We start from the raw sequence: 23,424 nt of genomic DNA on the forward strand, positions 1-23,424 counted from the left end.
GGATAAGCCACTACAAAGCAGAGCTCTCTGCAAAGCTGAGAGGGCTATCAGGGCCACTTTGTCTAACGAAAAACATCTTGCCACTCGCTATTACGTCACCACAAATGAGGTTTCCCACCCCGAGGCAAGATGACGCTTCACTCGAGTGAACAATTATTGGATAAGCCACTACAAAGCAGAGCTCTCTGCAAAGCTGAGAGGGCTATCAGGGCCACTTTGTCTAACGAAAAACATCTTGCCACTCGCTATTACGTCACCACAAATGAGGTTTCCCACCCCGAGGCAAGATGACGCTTCACTCGAGTGAACGATTATTGGATAAGCCACTACAAAGCAGAGCTCTCTGCAAAGCTGAGAGGGCTATCAGGGCCACTTTGTCTAACGAAAAACATCTTGCCACTCGCTATTACGTCACCACAAATGAGGTTTCCCACCCCGAGGCAAGATGACGCTTCACTCGAGTGAACAATTATTGGATAAGCCACTACAAAGCAGAGCTCTCTGCAAAGCTGAGAGGCCCATCATGGCTACTTTGTCTAACGAAAAACATCTTGTCACTCGCTATTACGTCACCATAATGGAAATTTAAAAAAATAATATAATGCAAAGAGTAAGTGTGTACATAAGCACATAAAGTACCAACTATAAAACACAATTTTTTTAAGTTTTCCATTTTACCGATAAATTAACGAGAAATCTGTTTGAAAAATAAAGTAACTGAGAGTAGTTTCATCTGGAGAGTACTTTTGATTTATTCAGATATGGTACTGTGGAGACGGCGTGTCTGTTATCACTGCTGTTGCCACAAACAGGATCCAGATTTATTCCCGAATCCCGTCAAGTTCTCGACGCACAGTCCCCCACTTCCGGTTACATGGGGCAATCAATAACCGTCTGAAGGGTTAGAAGACTCTGCTGCCTCTGATTTGCGGCTATGAGGACCAACAATATAATCATAATATTCTCAGTACTCATAAATGAGTGCTATAAGAATGGTTGATAATTATTATTTCACCAGTATCCTGGGATTCTGATGTTGTATTGAGCTTTCTCAGTACTATGCGGTTTCATTATGGTGGTTAATGAAAAATACTAATTTCTGAAGTTCCAGTCCATACGTACAAGATTTGTTTACGTCAGAGAAAACACTGATACTATGACAATGATAAGGTTACGCTCCTTATATTATAAAGGTAATTGTGAAAGCTTTATACCAAAATACGCAAAGTCATTATTTGTATAACGACTTTAATGTTAATGTTATAGATTCGAACTATACAATTCGATTTTTGCAGATAACAATTAGTAAGACATTTCACATAAAGCGTAGTCCTAACTTGATCCTAAGCTGATTAGAATGTTGAGTTTAGCTTCATTTCTTCGATAAATCCCAGACACTGCAGAAGTGCAGTTAAACAACATTAATAACTCAATTGTTTAACTTGTGTTTCAGTGAAGGATGGTGTTCTGTAAAACTTTGATAGTTGCTTACTATATTTCGCAGCGAAATAATTTGGTAGCAAAGTGTTTATCAAAAGTAAACAATATTTCACTACTCTTAAAAAATGTTCAAAAAATAATCAGCACCTTAATTACTTTTTCTTTTTAGTAATACATTTCCTGTCTTTTCAAACAAACATCACACAATGGTATTAACTAGCACCAAAATATATTTACATTTTCCTTACCGGTAAAATAAATATTATACAGAATGTACAAGAATTATCGTGCCTTAAACATAAAAAGTGAGCTCTAACCAATGAAATACAAAATATATATTAACAAAATAAGGTACTTAAACAAAAATGAATTGCAAGAAATAGGCTATTTATTTAAATTAAAAAATAAGAAGGGTCATTAATGTTTCAGCGGAATCGGCTAAGTATGAATCTTTTAACAGACTAGCTCACAAAAATGGAGTAATGATATGTTGTTTTTAATCTAATACAAATATTACGCATTTTACACCGTATTGTCACAAGAAAGCGTTAGACGAATCATAACTGCATTGTAAAACATAGAAAGTTTACTGTAAAACAAAAACATAAATCATAGCTCTCCCCTGTTAGCCAGTAATGGAAAAGGCTGTACAATTTCAAAACTCCATTCATACCGAAGCGATACGAGACTGTTGGTGAGGCTTTACAACGTGCAATAATCAATCAAAGTCATATTGTGTCGACTGGGTGCGATACATTTACTATACACTAAGAAAATAAGTAGTTTTCAAAGGTGGAAACTTGTAGCAATTCTTTAATTAAAGTTTGTACAGCAAACATATTTTTAGTTATTGTATTACACACAGTTTATATATATAAAATCCTTTCTGATTAATAAGTTCTTTAGTTTTTGGGGAAAAAAAAACAAAAAAAAACAGTTTTGGAAACCATTTAGACTGTCAGAGTTTGACAACACATTAAATATATTATTTTGTCAGTTTAATGATACCTTTAATTTAAGGTATAACATGGCTTAACTTTGCATTTGAAATGTTTTAGTTAATCATTAACATTTTGATTTTTCAAATTCTGCATTACAGGGTTTGACCCAAACATCTTAATAATCGCGGCTTGTGGGGGAGTATCGTAATTTGAAGATGGGGAAAATTCTCAACCCTAGTTCACTCAAAACCTAGTTCCTTATCCCAATTTTGATATTTTAAACCGTCATTTTCCATTATGTAAAGATAAAAGCGCAAAGCAAGTTTTAAAATGTTTTTGCTTGAATACAGGTTTTAAAATTATGTATCACTTCATTTATGTTTATATTTTGAGACCTTTTGAGATTCAAACTCATGGCGCTTTATTCAAGAAAATCCTGTAAACGTAAACAGTTTATTTAAAATTCATTTAGTGATTCCGCCTCATACCGTTTTCCTTATATAAAAAGTGAATTGGTTGTCTGGAACACCCTGGATCCTCTGCTTTTCAAAAATAATTGCCTCACATGGCCAGGTTAGATGGGAAGGTTGATAAGCGAAAAAGATAAACACGCATGTGTGGTTCTTAATTAACATTTATTAAACTCCACCCTCCATCATCGAGTTTACTCGGTTCCCTTTATGAGGCTGAATAATCTTCCCTTGATGCAGTAAAAACTAGAGCAATTCCATTACCACAACCTGGCTCATGAACTTCCCTATCGCAGTTAATGTACTTTAAGTGATTTCGTACTAACCTGCACGCTATTTCACCGTAACGAAAAGTGTAGTGGGGAACAAATTGCGTTTATTCTTCGCCGCAGTTATATTATAGTCCAGGAACCCAGAGCAGAGTTGCATACAACGTGTAAGTTTTCGTAAATACATTGAGAAATGTCCCCTAATCCATTGACAGCCATGCTAATTTGGAATGGGCCGAAATGGAATGTTATCGAAAGGGTTAACAATTTGAAAACGTAGTTATTTTCTCACACTATTTAAAACTTAACACACAGCCAGCAGACACGTAAACAATAGTTACGTCACCGTCAACTAATGAGATAAATTCGCTATTTTCAGGCAAATAATCTTCGAAAACTATTTGTTAATTTCTTTCTTAAATGGATTTTCACTATTCATTCCACGAAAAGTTTTAATAGAGAGTTTCAAAGAGTGCTCAATGTAGTCCTTGGGACAAAACCTACAGGTTAGCTGGTAAATTACATTATTTGAGGTCGAATTTATCAGCTATTGGGCAGGCCTACGTTTTTGTAGTGGCGCTATTTTGAATAAATCGGTATTAGCTACATATTTCAAAATACCACAACGTGGTTTATTACATGGATCATAGCCAAAAGTTAAGTTTTTAGATTTTTTTTCAACAAGAATGTAGAGTATATACCCTATCAGTATAATTAAAGCCCAAATTGAGGTCAGTTGTAAATAAGTCCTTCGATTTATTAAAGACCGTACAGGTCCTTCTTATAAGCGTGTAGTTGTCTGCCAGTCTGTTATTTGCGGTGACTCTTGTTAGACATTTTGTTCATACTCGTTCCTCTTGGTCCTATAGTTTTATTGATTATAAGGTCAAAAAGTCAAAGGGCAGGAAGTCAGTTCGGTCAAGACTTTCGTTACATACTGTTGGGATTCTTCGATATTGCGTTGTGTATATTTATAGACATTTAATTAAACAAGGTGTACATTCTTCTACAAGTTAAAAATGAAAGACTTGTATCTACCAGAAATTACAATGCGACTATTCACAGCCGAACTTAACTTATCACTCACCTGTACGTACATACGTGTGCCTAACAACAAAACGGAGATGTATTTATGACAGTGAGAGAACAATCTTTTCTCAAATTATATTCCCATTTATATTTTTACAATTTTTAGATAAAGAGTCTGATAAGTATTATTTTAAAAATAAAAGACAGTTATTATGTGGCAGAGAAAAAATGCACGCTCAAACAGAAGTTGTAAACTATAACAAACTGTAATAACAATTTTTTTACTAAAATGAAATATGTTCTTTATAAAAAGTTTTTATTTTTATTTTAGTTTTCAAATTATGAACATGTCCTGTTGTATGTTTAACTTTAGAATTACATGACCTTAGTAGTGAATTATTTTTAATTAGTTATATTTTTTTAATTAAAGGACCAAATTAAATAATTAATCCTGTTAATTTTAACAATAAAACTTCATATAATTTTCTTTTATTGAAATTTCCTAAAATGAAGGCCACCATGTTTGCTAGAAGCAGGTAAACCTCAAATATGTAGGTAGTTGAGGGAATAGACTGTTATCAGTAAGCGAGATGCCCTAAGTACCAATTGCGTATACAGAGTATACGGCTTGGAATATATCACCGTCCGCTGAACATCGCACATTAGAATATAACTGTCCGCATACCGCGTGTACGGTATTAGACTCACGCTATGCAGCGCAGGCGGACAGCTGTTGAACAGCTAAATAGACTATTACTCTGTTTGAGTCAAGTGGGTTACCCACGCCTCGGCTTGGAATATATCACCGTCCGCGACTCATCGAACACCCTAGCCGTATAGGTTGAATCAGGGTTCTATTCTGGAGCTCATACTTTTTTCCCATTCACGCAAACAGATTTATTCATAAATTCACAGCGGAGAGGTAATTCAATATCTGGCGATGCGATTCTCTGCATCATATAAAAAACGAACCAAGAGACAACTTGAGATCAAAGCTTTTATTGAACTTAACGCATGCAAAACTAACGTAATGAAATTTTGTCTTCATGAACAAGACGACGAATACCAACAAATTGTGATGGGTGATGAAGCTATACGTGATGAATCCACCAAGTTTGTGGGGATGCACCTATACCGGGAATTTATTTACCTGTATCGATTGCATCGACAGCATTTGCTCAAAGGTTACCTCAGGCATTTATATCTGTATAGCAAGATTCTGCTCGTTGGATGTACTGAAAAAAGCCTACTTTAGCCTAGTGCATCTACGAGTATGTTTGTTCTACGGTCCTATACTGCCGATTCAAATGTGGACTTATTCAGGGCAGGGACGTCCACCAGTACGAGACTAGAGCACTGCAGAACTGAACTGCATAGAACGACTATACTGTATTCAAACAATAACGTCTCAAGATAATCAATAAGCTCCCTGGAGATATCAAACGACCCAATGAATCCAAACAATCAACATTTCGATCAAGACACTTTTTGTTGTCAGTTTACGATAGGCTTCTGGGATAAGAAATGGCATTTTATTATTATTTTATTTCTTTTTTTTATATCGGAATCATGCAAAATTTAAATATATTACTACATTCACAAATTAATATGTGAAATTGACTGTGCATATGATAAATAAGGATAGTTTTGGTTTATAGACTTTTCAATCAATACGACATTTTAAATACATTTGTTTCAATGTTTTACTGCAATAAAGAATTATTATGAAAACTGTCCGCATCTTCTTGTAATACAGATCGATGTCGTATAGTACTAATACTAATAATAATAATAATAATTCTTTATTGCAGTAAAACAATTAACAAAATTGCATTGCAAGCGTCATTTCAACATATTGATTTAAAAATCTATAAACTAAAACCTATCTTATCATAGACACAGTTAATTCCACATACTCAAGTGTGAACCTAACAATATATTGTATTTTGCATGTTTTGGATATCAGAAAAGGATAAATAGAATAATAATAATAATAAAATGCTAATTTTCATCCCAGCGGCCCATCGTAAACTCATCAACGGAGTAAAATGCCTTTGACAACAAAAAGTGTCTTAATCGAGATTTGAATTGTTTGGGTTCATTAATTCGTTTGAGATCTCCAGGGAGCTTATTGATTAACTTGACACCCATTTGAGATGGCAAGTGTTCGAACATAGCCGTTCTATGCTGTTCAGTTCTGAAATTGTTCCTGCCTCTGGTCTCGTGCTGATGGACGTCCCTGCCCTGAACCAAGTTCACATTTGAATCGGCAGTACAGGGTAACGTCGAGAATATAGAGGCTGAATAAGGTTAGAAATCCAAGCTCCCTGAAGGCCATTTTACACGACTCTCTGGGTTTTAATTTCGAAATTATTTAAACAGCTTTCTTTGGTGTTCTAAATACTCTGTCAAATTTGTATTTAGAACAGCTGCCCCATAGTCTCAAACCGTAGGTCAAATGTGGATGTACTATGCCAAAGTAGGCAGTTTTCAGTACATCAAACGAGCAGAATTTTGCTAGATTGCGTAAGACATAAGTGCCTGAGGCAAACTTTAAGCAAACTCTGTCAATGTGATCGCTCCAGGTCAGTCCCCTGTCCAGGTACATCCCCAGAAACTTGGTGGATTCGGCTTCATCTAGGATAGCTTCATCCGCCATCACAATTGGTCTGTATTCGTCTTCTTGTTGACGGAGACAAAATTTTATTACGTTAGTTTTGGCATAGTTAGTTTTTAGATTTATATTTGAAAAGTGCTCGATGCATGCGTTTACTTCAATAAAGGCTTTGATCTCAAGATCTTGTTTCGTACTTGATCTGATGCAGAGAGTCGTATCGTCCGCATATTGAATCACCTCTCCATTTTGAATTGATGAATTCAATCTGTTGACGTAAATGAGAAAAAGTATGGGCCCCAAAATTGAACCCTGGGGAACACCGTACTGCATTTTTACTTTGCCTGACAGTGTGTTCGCGATCTGCACACACTGCTCTCTGCCACTGAGGTATGGCGAAAGCCATTTATGCGGCTGACCTCGAACACCACATGTCCATAACTGATGCAACAGTGTCCCATGATGCACACAGTCAAAGGCCTTTGAAAGGTCGAGAAATATGCTGAGCACTTGTTCTCGCCTCTCCAAGCCATCAACAACACAGTCAATGAGTTTTGCTACAGCATCAGTCGTCGATTTGTTTTTCCTGAATCCGTACTGCTCAGGGTTAAGAATTTCAAACTGTTCAATAAAACCTTCAAGCCTTCTAATGAAAACCTTCTCGAAAATTTTGCTCATGACAGGAAGAATGGAAACAGGACGGTAATTACTTGCGATGCAAGGATCGTCCTTTTTAAAGATCGGAACCACTCTTGCTGTCTTCAAAGCTGAAGGGAAAACGCCTTGGGCGAAAGACAGATTTATCAATTTAGTAAGTGGTGTCAAAATGTGCTTGAAGCAACGCTTGATCAGCCACACGGACATTCCGTTGATGTCGCTGGACTTCTTCGGCTTGAGGTCTCTCAAGACGACTGCCATCTCCACCTCCCCCACAGGAAACAGAACCATGGAAGAAACCGGTCTCACTACTACATTTTCTACAAGATTGTCACAACTGAAAGATGTGCTTGGTACAGCCACAGTCGAAAAAAAATTATTAAATTCGTTAGCCACTAGAAATGGGTCGTCTGTTAATTTACCGTCAATTTTTAGTTTCGGATTTGATTGTTTTTGAGTATTTTGTTTGTGATGTAACGCTTTTTATTACTTCCCACGCACTTTTTGAAAAATTTTCTGCGTTCTCCAATTTTTGTTCAACATCTCGTGCTTTAGCGGCTTTTATTTCCTTGCGATAATTTTGTTTAAATGTTCTATAAAAATTTTGTTTTAAATGTATAACTAAGCATAAGACGCATTTAGTATTTTTCAAAAGTATGCACTTTACATAAAAAACTCTTTTTGATGCATATTAATTCTATCTTTAAAATAAGTACCACAGCGCTACGATCAAGGACGTAGCCAGCGAGGGGGTCCCTGGGGTCCGGTCTCCCCTCCAATATTTAATTTATTGCGATTACTCTTTTAGCATACCATTATTATTATTTAAATAATTCAGTATTAAGTATTAATTATTCAGTAATAATAATTTATTATTATTCATGCAGCTACTGGCATGAACTGCTGAAGGATTGTTATCAACATTTAAACTGGTCAAGGACCTTTTAAGGAATAAAAGGGGAATGAGCGGTTGCCTGAACTGGCCTTACTAAATATCAGTCATCTTGATCTCCCCCCCCCCCAACAAATTGTCCTGGTTACGTTTATATTGTTATACTGTGATGGTACCAAGGTATATTTCGTCTTCTTCACCATTGGACACTAAATACCACCTTTAACTGTAGGAACTGTCTTCAATAAATTTCTCTCCAACTCCTCTCAGTTATGAAACGCTCTGAAGAGTTCGTGCAATCAAAGCTACGCAACGTGTGTTTCTCTATGAGTGACGTTTTATATTATCAACATTAATATATCGAGTGCTATGAATACATTGATTATAAGCCTTCATTATATAAGAGCTGTGTTTAAACAAATTTAATTACCGTAATTCAATTTATAATGCAGCAATAGTCATGAATGTTTCCTACATAGAATTTTGAACTTAGTCGTCTTAATTCAAAAAAATTAAACTATTAGAGCAAAATGTTTGGAGTTAAAAACCAAGAGAGTACTTTGTTTTCTGTAGACTCGACATAGTATTTATGAATTGGATTTGTTGATGCCGGAATCACCACTTATGACATGGTTAGGTTGGCAACTATTTTGCACTTTGGTCAGATGGAAGATGCCGTGAAGTGGGAGAACGCTATTCTTGATTCTTGAAAATAACTATAAAAATTGCTATAGAAGTGGTAGTACATTTATATCACAATTAAAATGTATGTAAATAAACTGTGAATAGAATAAATACAAGAAGAATGAATAAAATAAAACACTGTTTAGTTAATAATACTGATAAAAATTCTCAATTGGCCCAATTAAAAAGACATTAAATTTTAAACTTTTATTATAACGTGTTCTTTTGGGTGGAAATGATTGTCTAACTTTTCCCTAACATTCGAAGAAGATAAATCATTGTTACTAGTCAGTGTATTCTTGACTAATCGTGAAGTTTACTAGTTTATGAAGAATTTTAAATATACCGTGTTTAAGGACTAGAAAATGATCGGAAATTATGATAATGATAATTTACGAAGCTGCTAAAACACTAACAAAAAGCTTTATAATAAACTGAGAATATTATCGATACTCGAGTGTATTGTTGGTCAGATGAACTATTACTGTCGTACTAAATTATTGTTATGTTGTAGTGACATTGTTTTCTCCGCACTGAAACATACTGTAGGAGTAATAAATTTCTTGCTACGTCAATAACTCATGAAATAGATTTTTTACACCCCTAATCATTTGGGTTTGTTGTCCACAATCCAAAGCCAGAACAGCCAAAAGTCGACGCAAGGTACGACTAGTATAACTGATTCAGTAACATTTGTGTCACTCAGCACAGAGCTCTGCCGCGAAACGGAGAGGTCGATATCTCTGTACTTCCCCGAACATATTCCGCTTTACAGAAAAGTTTATATGATATTTTCCAGACAATATAGGGTGTCTTATTTTTAAGTGGGCTATTGTTGTGATCTTAGAAATTATAAGCCTAAGAGCAAAATTGGAACCCGTCCTTTTTTTAAAGATATTTAAAAATTTTTGTATTTCCCATTTTTAAAACTTCCACCATTATTCAACAAAGTGGTCTACTTTGTGTTTTTTTTCCTTAGCACCCTATTTTATTTTATTATTATTTTGGATAAGAACCGTAATGTTATGACTATTTACTCTGGGCTCTTTATTATATTTCTCTTAATAACAACGGATGTGTCCATGGATTCCTTACGGAACTAACACTGAGAAAACGCCTTTTTGTGTAGGCACTGTCTGAATATAAATACGACACAATAAATTGTGTATAATGTACTTAGAAAACTATATAATATGGGTAAATTATTATGCAATAAATAATAAAAAATATTTCAATGTATATTACAAATAAAACTATATTACTTCACACTCTTGTCAAACCATATTACGAGTTAAATAGTATTCAAACCACGTAATAAAACACATCTTTCAAACATGCAGTATTTTAATGTAATAAGTTTTAGTAATGCATTTATCATTTTTTGTTCACAAATTCTTAAAACTGAGTTAGTATATTATGAGGTAAAACTATTACTAGACACGATCTATATGGAATGTATCGTGCATTTAGTTTGTAATAATTAAACGTAAGCAGAGGTTTTAGCATGGATCTATCATTCGTTAATTCATTAGTGTTTAAATATGTATAAGTTACGTTTTAACTATCTCAAAACTATTCTTAAGAAACTGATACAGTTGAGTATCGAAGGCTGCAACATTTGACGTATCGTATAGACGAGCAGACACTAAGACAAACTGCCCTTCATCACAAATTCCTTCCTTACTAATAGTAACATTTTATATCAATGCATATATATATATATATATATATATATATATATATATCGTGTCTAGTAATAGTTTTACCTCATAATATACTCTCAGTTTTAGGAATTTGTGAACAAAAAATGATAAATGCATTACTAAAACTTATTACATTAAAATACTGCATGTTTGAAAGATGTGTTTTATTACGTGGTTTGAATACTATTGCCATTTAACTATATATATATATATATATATATATATATATATATATATATATATATATATATTTACGAGAATGTGGTTGAATTTCAGACAAGCAGGCTAACCTCTGTTACAAGGGAATGTGACCGAACATTCAAATCTCTGACAGTAACAAAAGATAGATGAATAGCGTCATTGGAGAGTGAGCGCTCTGTAGGATGGGTATGTTCCTTTCATCTGCCTCGTACTCCCCTCCCGCATGAGCGATGGGTGGGCACTATGACCCTTAACCACTTGTCTAGTAAGTTCTCGAATTTGAATGTTCTCGATAAGCCAATGACCATATCAAAATCAAATTTATTTCAAAATTTACAAACAAGCATAGTACACGTAATATGCATGAAATTATTCCCACATGTGCTATAGGGACTTGTGCGTGGTGACGAGTCTGTTTCTAGTTGGTGTGCACAGCGGTATTCTAATAGTTATCATTAATAATAATAAACTATTTTGTATACTTTTTACAACAATTATTATATATCAAATCTAAAATAATCGTGTAATTTGTAGGCAACAGACAACATTAATTATGCCACAATATCCAATAGTCTAATTATTTGATATAATAAATCTTAAAAAATAAGGTATGTTATTTGCTATAGTATAAATCATCAAATTAAACAAATTTAATTCCTAACGATAATTAGGTTAAATTTGGGTTATTAGAGGTTTTTAAAACTATATAAAGAGTTATAGCGACGCAGCGAGTTGAGTTTAGCTCCAGAAGTGAACATTTTATGTGACAGAATTGATGGTAATACCGTAACGGCTGGAATGTGTTAATAATTATTAGCTGTAAATATACTCGTGTGTAAATACATAGATAATAGAGTTAATATTAATATTGTGAGAGTAAAAACTAGTGGCAGCGTTATAAATAATTATTTTTATTTGGAACCAGATAAGTTTTGTGAAAAAGATAATTGTGACAACTTGTAATGGGGGTGAAATTGATTTTGGGCTTGCAAAATAGGTTTTTATGTTACAGGAAAGGAGGTGAAAGTGTTTTGTTCATTCCACGATAAATTAAAGGAATTTTAAAATTAGTAAATTTAAAAGCATTAAAAAGCACATAGGAAAAACATGCTTTCTTCAAGTCATGAATATATATATATATATATATATATATATATATATATATATATATAATAAGTATGTGGTTACTACAAAAATTTCACTTTTACGAAAATCATCAAATTATTATCATTTTTATGCAGGTTAAAAATTGCCCTCGATACCTGCAGTTTTCACATTAAAAATATGTTCCACTCTTTATATTCAGGGAAGTTATCTTAAACGGTCATCAATTTAAAATACAATCATATTTTTCACACCTAAGCATACAACTGGATTATGTTGAACAATATGAGTCTTTGAAGTATGATTGAGCTTTCCAGACACGTGTAGAAGAATGTCAATCTATCGATCCTATGCAGCGTGGGGCAGTGGGTTCGTGCGTTATCTCTCGATACAGTCTGTTGGAGGGCTCCCGGCGGCTTGTGGATGAGATATGGGCAATCAGCCCTGAGAGCAAGGGGGAGGGCTACGTAACGCATCCGAGCCCCTTTTTCTTCGTGACGTAACGTTTTTGTTGTACCTACATATACATTTAAAATGTATACTCGCAATGGTTACACATTGACCGATTCCATTCATACCATAAATTTATTTATGGTATACTATTGAAAATGTTTTATTTTATTCAGACAACTTAAGGGTTCTTGCTACATTGGAAGTACTTCAAAATTCTATACTAAATTCTTGTTTTTGCACACCGTAGTAACTTAATATAAAACCTATTCGAATAAGTCACAATATGTATAAATAATAATACACAAAGTATTAGTTACATTAAATTATTTTATTTTTTATTTGTATTGAAAATTGTTGTAACTGTTTCAAGAAATGTTTTATTGTTAACGCATATGTTATCTACGAGGAAAAAACTAAGCCTCGTTGTTGATAGGTGCATATGAAGGAATTACTTTTTCGTTTGTAATTATGGGTTACGGCTTGTGTCACGGCAAGAGAACTCAAATTCTTTATTCCCTCGTTTCTAAATCAAAAATAGTCTTGAAACCTTATTAATGCAACATAAAACTGAATAAAACTTGGCTTGAAAACTGAAGAGAGTCTTGAAATCCTCTCAAGCAGTTTTAAACTTTGTTCCATTAATTGAACGGTCTTGAGACCATCTTAAGACAAGTTTAAGCTTTGATTCCATCGTATTAAAAAGAAGTACCATTTGATCAATACCTAATCTATTGCCAGGAAATATATTACATCGTTTCCAATGTTGACGAGAAAGAGTTTACATATTTTTAAGTACACACCTAGTACGATCGTTCGTAAAATGTGCTTTGATTCTCTCTTGAGAAACTCATGTGAATTTGGTATTGAAAATTAATAGGAATACTTCCACATATTTTGAAAGTGTATATAATTTAATTTAACTTGCACGTTTAAAGACAGATAATACACCTAACACAATAATATGTATTATTTAAAGATTTTATTAGGATTACTGATTTTCAAAACAGTTCATCCAGTTATTTGTCACTTGAATACTAAACAGTTATTGTAAGCCCTAAACCAATTACATCCATAAGCCGACCTGATTAATATAAGGCGGTCGGATTCTTAACAGGAATTTCTGTGGGGGGAGGGAAATATTTGCGAGATAAAAACTGAGATTGTATTTATGAGTTAAACTGTTACGGTACATCTTACTTTTCTATTAATACTTTAATATAATTTAGTCTTTTACTCCAATATAAATAATAATAGTTATCATGTAAATAAGTAAATTCATCTGATTAAAGTCCGGATTGACCATGGACAATCTGGACATTCCTAATCGGGTTAAAAGCCAGTTCTGGCGGCCATCTTTATTTTTGTACTGTAAAATACTACTGAAAAAATTTACAACCTTACTTTTAATAGTAGAGATAAAAGAGTTAGCTTAAAGATATAATAATCAATACACATCTAAAAGGTTTCGACTGTAGTACAGGCCTAAGCGAGTACTGCTTGTGACACGACAATAAACAATTCTGCCCTGACAGATCTGATAACAGGACGAGGAGAGAGAAGTTCCCAGAGACAGTTAGCCCGGCCTAAGTAGTCGATGACACAGTTTCCTCGCTGTACTACGAGCCTAAGCGAGTATTGGTTATGACACGACAATCGACAGTTTTGCCCTGACAGATCCGATAACAGGACGAGGAGAGAGAAGTTCCCAGAGACAGTTAGCCCGGCCTAAGTAGTCGATGACACAGTTTCCTCGCTGTACTACGAGCCTAAGCGAGTATTGGTTATGACACGACAATCGACAGTTTTGCCCTGACAGATCCGATAACAGGACGAGGAGAGGTTCGCCAGAGACTAGTTTAGCCCGGCTAAGTAGTCGATGACGACAGTTTCCTCGTTGTAGTAACGGGCCTGTGCGAGTATTGGTTATGTACACGACAATCGACAGTTTTGCCCTTGACAGATCCGATAACAGGACGAGAAGAGAGAAGAAGTTCCCAAAGAGGACAGTTTAGTCCCGGTCCTAAAGGTAAGTCGATGACCACAGTTTTCCCTCGCTTGTACTACGGAGGGCCCTAAGCGAGTATTGGTTATGATCACGTACACATCCACGACAGTTTTGCACCCATGACAGATTCCGGATAACAGTACGAGCCGAGAGAGGAAGTTCCCAGAGACAGTTAGACCCGTCCTAAGTAGTCGATGACACAGTTTCCTTCGCTGTACTACACCCTAAGCGAGTATTGGTTATGAACACAACAAATCGGACAAGTTTTGCTCCTTGACATGATCCGATAACAGGACGAGGAGAGAGTGTTCCCATAGACAGTAAGCCCGTCCTACGTACTAGTCGATGACACAGATTCCTCGATGTTAAGTACGGGCCATGTGCGAGTATTGGGTTCTGACACGACAATCGACACGTTTTGCCCTGACAGATCCGAAAACAGGACGAAGGAGAGAAGTTCCCAGAGAAACAGTTAGCCCGGCCTAAGTAGTCGATTGACACATATTTTTTCCTCGCTTGTACTACGAGCTAAGCTAGTTATTGGTTATGACACGTACAATGTCGGACAAGTTTTTGCCCTGGACAGATCCGATAACATGACGAAGGAGAGGTTTCCCAGAGACCAGGTATAGCCCGGCCTAAGTACCTAGTCGATGACACCAGTTTTCCTCGTTGTAGTGACGGGCCTGTGGCGAGTATTGGGATTATGACACGACAATCTGTGACAGTTTATTTGCCCTTGACATATCCGATAACACAGGACGGAGGAAGAGAAGTTCCCAGAGACATTTAGCCCGGCCTAAGTAGTCGATGACACAGTTTAATCCTGTCTGAACTACTACGGGCCTAAGCCGAGTATTAGGATATGACACGACCATCGACAGTGTGTTGCCACTGACACATCCGATAACATGACGAGGACGAGAGAAGGCGTTCCCAGAGAATACAGTTAGCCCGGCCTAAGTAGTCGATGACACAGTTTCCTCGCTTGTAGACTAGCGAGCCTGTGCGAGTATTGGTTATGACACAACAATCGACTGTTTTTGCCCTTGAACAGATCAGATAACCCAAGTGGGACGAGAGAAGTTTCCCAGAGACAGTTAGCCCGGCCTACGTACTTAGTCGATAGACACCAGTTTCCCTCGATGTAGTACGGTGCCTTTGCGAGTATTTGGTTCAGGGACGACGACAATCGACAGTTTTGCCCTTGACAGATCTCTATAACAGGACGAGAGGATAGAGTACCCAGAAACAATTAGCCCGGCCTAATTAGTCGGATGACACAGTTTCCTCGCTTGTAGTACGGGCTCTAAGTGCGAGTATTTGGTTATGACCACGACAATCGACAGTTTTGCCCTGACAGATACCGATAACAGGACGAGGAGAGGTTCTCCATAGACTAGTTAGCCGCCCGACCTAAGTAGTCGATGACACAGGTATCCTCGTTGTAGTACGGGCCTCCTGTGCGAGTATTGGTTATGACACGACAAATCGACAGTTTTGCCCTGACAGATCCCGGATAACAGGACGAGGAAAGAGAAGTTCCCCAGAGACATTTTACCGCGCTACAAGAATCGATGACACAGTTTCCACGAGTGTTTGAGTAACGGGCCCTGTGCGAGAATTCGTTATGACACGACAATCGACAGTATTTGCCCTGACAGATCCGAATAACAGGACGAGGAGAGGGTTCCCATAGACAGTTAGCCCGCGGCCTAAGTAGACTATGACACAGTTTCCTCGTTTGGTAAGTTACGGGCCTGGTGCGGAGTATTGAGTTATGGACTCGAACAATCGACAGTTTTTTTGCCCTATGACATATTCCGAATAACAGGACGAGAGAGACGAAGTTCCCATAGACAGTTCGCCGGTCCCTAAGTAGTCGATGACACAGTTTCCTCGCTGTACTACGATCCTAAGCGAGTAGTGGTTTATGACTACAACAATCGGACCAGTATTTTGCCCTGACAGATTCCGATAACAGGACGAGGAGAGAGAAGGTTCCCAGAGACAGTTTAGCCTCGGCCTAAGTAGTCGATAGACCACCGTGTTTCCTCGTTGTTAGTAGGGCCTGTGCGAGTATTGGTTATGACACAACAATCGACAGTTTTTGCCCAGACAGATCCGATAACAGGACGAGGAGAGAGAAGTTCTTCCCGAGACATGTATGAGTGCCCGGCCTACTACAAGTCGAGACCACAGTTTCCTCAGTTTAGTACGAGCCTAAGTTGCGAGTATTGGTTTATGACACGACAATCGGGACATTTTTGCCTCCGGACAGATCCGGATAACAGGACGAGGAAGAGAGAAGTTCCAGAGGAACAGTTAGCCCGGCCTAAGTAGTCGGATGGGGACACAGTTTCCTGCGCTGAACTACATCCTAAGCGGAATATTTGGTTTGATGAGACACGACAATCGACAGTTTTGCCCTGACCAGATCCGATAACAGGACGAGGAGAGAGAAAGTTACAGAGACAGTTAAGCACGGCCTACACGTACTAGTTTGATTGACAGCCACGTTTCCTCGTTGTAGTACGGCCTGTGCGAGTAATTGGTTATGACACGACAATGCGGGTCAGTTTTTGTCCTGACAGATCCTGATAACAGGACGAGGAGAGAGAAGTTCCCAGAGACAGTTTAGCCCTGCCTAAGTAAGTCCGATGGCACACCAGGTTTCCTCGCTGTACTACGAGCCTAAGCGAATATTTGTTTATGGACACGACAATCGACAGTGTTTGCCCTGACAGATCCGATAAACAGGACGATGGAGAGCGAAGTTCCCCAAAGACAGGATAGTCCCGTCCAAAGAAGTCAATGACTACCAAGTTTCCTCGTTGTAACTACGAAGCCTAAGCGAATATTGGGGATATGACACGACAATCGAAAGTTTTGGCCCTGCCAGATCCGATAACATGACGAGGAGAAGAGGTTCCAGAGTACATTTAGCCTCGGTCACCCTAATAGTCGATGTACTACGAGCCTAAGCGAATATGGTTATGACACGACATTCGACTGTTTTGCCCTGACAGATCCGATAACAGGACGAGGAGAGGTCCCAAGACAGTTAGGCCCGGCCTAAGTAGTCAATGACACAGTTTCCTTCGCTGTACTCCGAGCCTAAGCGAATATTGGTTATGAACACGACAATCGACAGTTTTGCCCTGACAGATTCGATAACAGGCGAGGAGTGGTTCCCAGAGACAGTTAAGCCCCGGCCTAAGTAGTCGATGGACACAGTTTCCTCGTTGTAGTACGGGCCTGTGCGAGTGTATTGGTTTCTTCTGACACGACAATCGACAGTTTTTGGCCCTGAAAGATCGAGAACAGACGAGGGAGAGGTTCCCCAGAGACAGTTAGCCCGGCCTAAGTAGTCGATGACACAGTTTCCTCGCTGTACTACGAGCCTAAGCGAGTATTGGTTATGACACGACAATCGACAGTTTTGCCCTGACAGATCCGATAACAGGACGAGGAGAGAGAAGTTCCCAGAGACAGTTAGCCCGGCCTAAGTAGTCGATGACACAGTTTCCTCGCTGTACTACGAGCCTAAGCGAGTATTGGTTATGACACGACAATCGACAGTTTTGCCCTGACAGATCCGATAACAGGACGAGGAGAGAGAAGTTCCCAGAGACAGTTAGCCCGGCCTAAGTAGTCGATGACACAGTTTCCTCGTTGTAGTACGGGCCTGTGCGAGTATTGACTAGGGCTATTTCTGTATACGCGTGTACGGTTTTGTTTGTACCTGACCCGACCCCCGCTTTTCAGAATTCTCTACTTTGCTACTTTTAATTCGTGTGTAACCACTTTTATATGACATCGCGGATGTTTTTTATTTTAGTAATAAAAAATGTTTGTAAAACTTATATTAAAAATTATTACATAAAACAATTTGTGTTTTTTTTTATATAAAACCAAGTCTACACATCGTTACAAAGTATTTTACAGTGCAAAATATATTTAATTATACAATTTAAATAATTCATGATAAAAATTACTCGTTCCGCTGGAATCCAAACCAATGTCATTTTGAAGAAACACCCTGTACACCGCAAATTTGCTTGCGAAAATAATGTGAATTAACGTAACTTTTTAACATCGGATCAAGTTTTTAGTTTAATTTTGAATTCTTTAAGTACGATATAGAATATTTTTAACGATTTGCTGCTTTAAACTAGAGGGTAAAAACCATGCCCTATGTGGTACAGGTTTATATTAAAAATTATGATAATGGAACACCAGGTGTGGCAAACTCTGTACATAAAGTTGAATAACACTATATCACATATATAGTAGATATATTAAATAGTTTCTGTGAGTGTGATCTATGGAGGCTGCATGTACATTTATTCCATCTCAAATTTTAGACTACGTTTAAAACATTCTGTTAGACCTAATGGTTTTTCATCTGGAAATATCTTTCACCAGTGTAAATCATACGTACATATTGTACCCCAAGAAGACTCGTGTATGAAATCAGGAAAGTTAATACGGGCAGAATAATTAAGTAGTCTACATAAGCATAAAAAAGGATCTTAATTGTATAGTATTAAGGGAATGAATTTTATCTAACAATATGCAAATTCCTCTTCATGCACATTATATATTGTAGGAGGAAGTGTTAAGTGTAAAAAAATCTAATTTAGATAGTCAAAAGAAACTTTTTAATTTTTTAATTCATACTTTATAAAATATGAAATTTCCATTTGGTTTGAATAAATTGATATTTTGATGTAAATAATTGATATATTTAAAACAATTTCCAATACTACAATTGCATTTTTTACAGATAGATATTCCTCAAAGTAAGATTAATGATAATTTATCATCATAAATCTTATTTTAAAATTTAATGTAATTAATTTTGATCCTGAAACGTTCTTTCTTAATTTCAATTTCAAGTATTTATTGGGCTTAGAAGAGGAGATAGAGCATTACACTCAACATATGAAAGTCCTTTCCTATCCGCTTAAGTTCTTATACGAGGCAGTTGCAGTATGGCGTCCTCTCCAATGTCCTGAACCTTCATAACAGAACGATAAAAATCCGTTTTAACAAGCATGCTTATTCCTTTACTTTTATCAGGAAATATACTCTACTCTGGTCTATGACCAGATTTAGAGTACTCTTATACTATTATGGAAAATTACTTTTAGTTAGAAGGGTTCAGTCAAACTAAATAAACAGTAACCGTTTTCTTAATACAATAAAACTAATATTTAAAATGTGTGGATTACGTTAATTTTATTTTAAGCTCTTATTAGGACGAGTTACGGCTTGGAGGATGTGCCACACCATGCTACTTTAGGTAGTACCTGTTTTAACTCACACTATGAAAAATTGGGAATAAATACTCCAATATCCTGAAATGGGAAATTCAAAAATGAATTTTATCTTCAATGAATGAAGGCCATATTTAAAAATTCATAATTTTAGACCACTTGTAATTACTTTGGTATATTCATCTTGTTTAGTCATAAATAAATTAATTAAATTAATATTTTCAAAACTCTACACTATTATATTCGAATTGGATAAAGTTGGATGACAACTAAAAAACGCTAAGATATTATTATTTGATTAGTTATCGAGTTTAGTGATTATGAATTTTCTAAAATCTCGCAATAACCATTCATTCACATACTTGTAGTTCAAGTGTCAAAGTCAAAGTCAAAATATCTTTATTTACATTATGTACATGGGTACAATAAATAGTGTCACTACAACTAAGTTACATAATTGGATGATTATAGTAGATCATGTTGTTGAATAAAATTCTTCAAATGAATAAAATGCTTTTCTAACTAAATAATCTTTTAACATTGATTTAAATTTCTTAATATCTTCAACTCTTGTTATTGTTTTTGGAATTGACTTAAAAAATTGTATTCCTGCATAAGAAGTTTTTTTGTATAAAATTCTAAATTGTGTCGTGGTATTACTAATTCCTTCTTATTCCTAGTATTGTAAGTATGGGTTCCACAATGAATTTTAAATTTAGATTGATAGGTTCTAACATACATAACACATTCTAAAATATAAAGGCTATGCACTGTTAAAATACTTAGTTAAGTGAAATTATTTTTCACTGACTCATCCTTCTTCATTTTCAACATTATTCGTAGTGCTTTTTTTTTGCAAAATTGGAATTTTATTTAGGTTTTGGTTTGTGGTTCCTCCATACACTCCTATCCCATATGCAATGTGGGATTGAATATGTGCATGGAAAACCATCTTTAGTACTGACAAACTGCATAAATAAGAAAGTCTTTTGATAGCATATAACCCAGAATTTATCCGCTTAATTATCTGTTCAATATGTAGATTCCAGCTAAGGTTTTTGTCTATTGTTAGACCGAGAAATTTTGTGTAGGAAACTTGATCCAAACTGGAATCGTTTATCAATATCTTAGGATTTAAACGTTTTCTGTCTTGTTTTGTGTTAAAAGAAATAAAATTAGTTTTATCGGTATTTAAAACTAATTTGTTGTCAATGAAAAATTTTTGTACATTTGAGAGTTGCAGATGTGCAGATATCTCCAATTCGACTTCTGTTTTTGCAGATATAATGAGATTTGAGTCATCTGCAAATAGGCACAGCTGGTTTTTTGAAATTTCAAGATTACTAAGGCAGTTTGGCATATCCTTTGTAAAACATATAAATAATATAGGACCTAAAATAGACCCCTGGGGTACTCCATTTTTTACTAATTGGGTGTTGGATTGAAATTTTAGTAATTTGTTATTTTTTATGTGAGTTATTTCAACGTATTGTTCTCTTTTAGATATATATGACTCGAACCACTTTAAATGAATATTATTGATACCTAAATTTTGCAATTTGTTAAGTAAAATTTCATGAGATCAAAAGCCTTTGATAGGTCCATGAATATTCCTGTTCATTATCATTTTTGTCGACTGTCTCTATTACAGACTCAGTGAATTCTATCAATGCAGTTATAGTAGATTTATTTTTTCTAAAACCATGTTGTTCCTTGTCATAAAGATTATTTATTTCTAAATGTTTGACCAATCTATTGTACATGGTTCTTTCAAAAATTTTTGAAATTGATGGTAAAATTGAAATCGGACGATAATTTTGAATGTCTGTTACAATACCTTTTTTGTAGATAGGTACAACCTTAGACAATTTTAACTTACTAGGAAATGTGCCAGTAATGAGAGAAGAATTTACCAAATGCATTAATGGTTTAATTAAAGAGCTTTTTGCAAATTTTATCAATTTCATAGGCACTCCGTCATACCCGCTACAAGATTTATTTTTGAGTGAGTCAATAATTTGATTCAGTTCCTCTACACTCAAGGGCGGGCATTGAAATTTAGGAGACGTTATATTTATGTTCTCAGACTGTGGTTGTAATGAATTTGAAGGAAGGTCTTTTAACAGTGCATCTGTCACATTTATAAAATAATCATTAAAGGACTTTGCAATTAGAGATGGTTCAGTAATAGATGAATCTTTTGATTTAATTACAAGATTGCCTTCACATTTATATCCATTCTTTTTTGTTTCATTATTTATAATTTGCCATGTTGTCTTGTTAATATTTTCTGAATTTTTTATTTTAGTGTCAAAATAATTTTGTCGAAAGTGTTTTCTATTATTCTTCAAACCGTCATATCATTTACTTACGTTTCACGTATTGTTTATAAAACTGTCCATATAATTTATTTATTGAAGTATAGATTAAAAAAACACCTGTCTCATTTTCATCAAAGTAAAATTTGTATGATGTGAGTACAGTGCCTCAAACGTACCTATAGATACGAGATACATTGGACGAAGATCCTTCGTGTTTTTCCGTGAACCATTCAAGATACGCGGTTTTAAGTGTAGCGTACGTATTTATTACGTATATACGCTCAAAAGTTTCAGCTAATCTGGATTTACATGTTGTTCTTACATACAGCTACAAACATTCAGATAATTGGGTGGGAACCATTTAATTACACATATAAAAAACACACATGTTATTAAAACGACATTGAACCAATTCATGGAAAAGACAGTTTCATTTCTCATGTTGCGCGCGCGCGCGCGCGCGCGCGCGCGCGTGTGTGTGTGTGTGTGTGTGTGTGTGTGTGTGTGTGTGTGTGTGTGTGTGTGTGTGTGTGTGTGTGTGTGTGTGTGTGTGTGTGTGTGTGTTTGTGTGTCCGAAACCTCGACATTTCTAACAGTCTTATATGTATAGTTTACTCATTAACTTGTGTGTTGTTGCTTAGATGCGTCAGCTACTTCTGGTAAACTAATAGTAACATAAACGTAAAAATTAATTACGTTGTAAAAAATATTGAATTAAATTGGAAATCTTTGTTCTTAAATTATTATATACAGAGTTCCTTTAGTATAACATTTCTACTTAAGATTTAACGGGTAACGAATCGTAATTTTTTATTCAGAGTCATATCAACGTGGAAATAAAATAGCAATCCATATATATTTACGAGTATGACTAGATACTGGACATGTAATCAGTGGATTTATACTGGCAGTATGTATGTGACATGTAATACTGTAGCTTTAATAATTTAAAACCACGCAGTTTCAATTAAATAAATACATGAATTATATATATGTATATATATATATATATATATATATATATATATATATACATATTTCATATTTCATGTATTTATTATATAAATAAAATTTTTATATATATATATATATAAAATTCATATATTTATTTAATTGAAACTGCGTGGTTTTAAATTATTAAAGCTACAGTATTACATGTCACATACATACTGCCAGTATAAATCCACTGATTACATGTCCAGTATCTAGTCATACTCGTAAATATATATGGATTGCTATTTTATTTCCACGTTGATATGACTCTGAATAAAAAATTACGATTCGTTACCCGTAAATCTTAAGTAGAAATGTTATACTAAAGCTGCTAAAGCTATATATATATATAATATATATATATAT

The 23,424-nt window shown here is 35.5% G+C and overlaps 1 protein-coding gene across 1 annotated transcript in view; it reads right to left on the minus strand.

Moving 5' to 3' along the window:
• LOC124364676 (tubulin monoglycylase TTLL3-like) overlaps window positions 1-23,424 on the minus strand; it is a 50,556-nt gene that overhangs the window by 26,459 nt on the left and 673 nt on the right. The window lies entirely within an intron of this gene.

The sequence above is a fragment of the Homalodisca vitripennis genome, chromosome 6 (assembly GCF_021130785.1).
Source record: "Homalodisca vitripennis isolate AUS2020 chromosome 6, UT_GWSS_2.1, whole genome shotgun sequence".
In the NCBI taxonomy this organism is placed as follows: domain Eukaryota; kingdom Metazoa; phylum Arthropoda; class Insecta; order Hemiptera; family Cicadellidae; genus Homalodisca; species Homalodisca vitripennis.